At 53.1% G+C, this 2,104-nt stretch overlaps 1 long non-coding RNA gene across 2 annotated transcripts in view; it reads right to left on the bottom strand.

The window, feature by feature from the left end:
• The window catches only part of LOC125917502 (uncharacterized), a 21,633-nt gene extending 21,147 nt beyond the window's left edge, over nt 1-486 (bottom strand). For both annotated transcript variants that reach the window (XR_007456209.1, XR_007456210.1), the window contains exon 1: nt 333-486. This is a non-coding gene — a long non-coding RNA (uncharacterized LOC125917502). The remainder of the gene's footprint in view (nt 1-332) is intronic.
• Between the last annotated feature and the right edge of the window lie 1,618 nt (nt 487-2,104).

Here is a 2,104-nt window from a genome sequence, read left to right on the forward strand (position 1 = left end):
TTTTTTTTTTTTTTTTTTTTTTTTTTTTTTTGCATTCCTAAATGAGGCAAAACACCCTTCAGGATGTCCACATTGCAGCAAAAACCACAATAGCTGTGGAACAATTTACTTCCGGCTGAAAATTTAGACTTTCCTCACTTATTATTTCCTCACAAATTTAGAATTCGTCTCACTTCCACTGATGGTTCCAGTTGATTATGATTTCTCTCTGACTCTACTATCTGAAAGTTGCCTTATTTGAACCCACAGACGTTAGTGCCAGAGAAGTCCCCCAGGTTAAAATATCTTCAGACCAAAGATAGGCTGGCCTGAGTCACCGCAGAAACACTCACCATGAGGCCCCAGACACTCTGCAAGTCAACTCAGAGCACACGTTTTCCCAAATCTTGAGGGCCTCATGACCATGAAGCACTGCTCCCCCATCTCAGGGTCCGCACCCAGCTGCAGGCAGTTACTTCAGAACCCTGGGCCCCTATCCAAAATAAAAGCCTGGATGCCACAGAGGTCCTGTGAGAAGCCTCTTAGTTTGAAAAATTAAAGTAAGGGAAAGCTGACCTGAAGCCCCTGCTGGGGAAAAAGTCCTTATTTCCCAAGAAGTCAGAGTGAGTGAGAAAGCCCAGGACCAGAGGTACTCAGACTCCTGGGGGTCGGCCTCGTCAATGCCCTGGAGGCCCTAGAGCCTTCCAGGGTTAAGTTATGGCATCTCCACAAGTCCCCACCCACACTGCAAGGGTTTCTCTGTAAATGAGCTGTCACCTGAGAAAGCAGAGAGCAGAGCCATGAGGTAATGAGGGAGGGCAGGCCGGGCTGATGAAGAAATAGAGCAAGGGAGGGCGAGTGTCCGTGGTACCTTGCAGGGAGGCAGAGAGACCGGGACAGGGATGCTGCCAGGCTCACCTGCTTCTCCAACCTGCATGAGATCAAGGGTCTCTCGGGCCCTGGGCCCAGGGCTGCCTGTCCCCGTGGCCACGTTGGGGTGGAGGTGGCAAAATGGCCTTGTCCAGCGGCACATCCAAACTGCTCCATGTTGTCAGCCTCTCTGCTTTGAATCCCCAGCTCAGACTCCGCCCCGGAAGGTGGGAAAAAAAGACTCCTGTCAGAGACTGAGTCACAGCAGGAATTAAGACAGAAGATGGAAATTTTAACCTTTTCGATTTCCTGAGCAGGGCAGTGAAAAGGAAGACTGTTCTGAAGGAGGCAGACTCTGGGCACACACTGGGCTTCAGTTTGGCAAGGGATGTGATGTGCCCTTGACCAGGGCTCCCAGGGCAGGGGGTGGGAAGCACTGACCCCCTGGGACAGGGGAGGCATTCAGGCCCCTGGGATCCCACCGGGCTGGCAGGATCAGCCCCTCGATGGATGCCCTGGCCAGGCTGGGGGCTGCCCCTCTCCCATGGTGGGAAACAAGGCCAGGCCTTGGGGGGCCGCCCCTGACCACGTGGTAAACCCCACTTGCCGGGCCCAGCTCAGTCCACTGCAGCCACAGGGACCCCCGGGACTTGAACAGAAGCCCATGTCTTGCAACAGAAGGAACTTTGTTTCCTGGACTGGGCTGAGCTTTTTTCTCCTCTCTCTTCAGGGGCTGTCGGGGCTACTGAGGGGAGTTTACTGTGATTTCCAGCTTGGCAACGATGTAAATGTGAGGGTTCACGCTGACAGGAAAGAGATGGCATTTTCTCTGGGGACTGGTTGCTCAGCCATCACCCACTGCTCAGACCCAGGCCCCTGAGAGGGTCTGAGGCTCCAGGAAGACGGTTCAGCCAGTTCTCCTCCTCTGAGGAGATCCATACCACAGTGGTGGCTGAAACTTCACACAGAGGTCAGAAGTGAGGAGGCCCCTGCTGAGGTGCTGCCACTGGTTTGAGAAGCACCTGGAGACCTTCCCGCAGTAGCCAGGCTCTCCCACTGCACCAGATGCTCAGACCTGGGCCTCTGCCCACCCCACCTGTCCCAGATGAGCTGCTAACGGCCCATCCATTTCCTTCCCCAGATGAAGTGTCCCTCTGTGCCTGAAGTTTTCACAGCATCTTATTTAATTATCATGACAAGTTTTCTCCTTCTTTCTTTCTTTCTTTCCTTTTTTCTTTCTTTCTTTCTTTCTCTT

Source organism: Panthera uncia, unplaced genomic scaffold (assembly GCF_023721935.1).
Source record: "Panthera uncia isolate 11264 unplaced genomic scaffold, Puncia_PCG_1.0 HiC_scaffold_1935, whole genome shotgun sequence".
Lineage (NCBI taxonomy): Eukaryota > Metazoa > Chordata > Mammalia > Carnivora > Felidae > Panthera > Panthera uncia.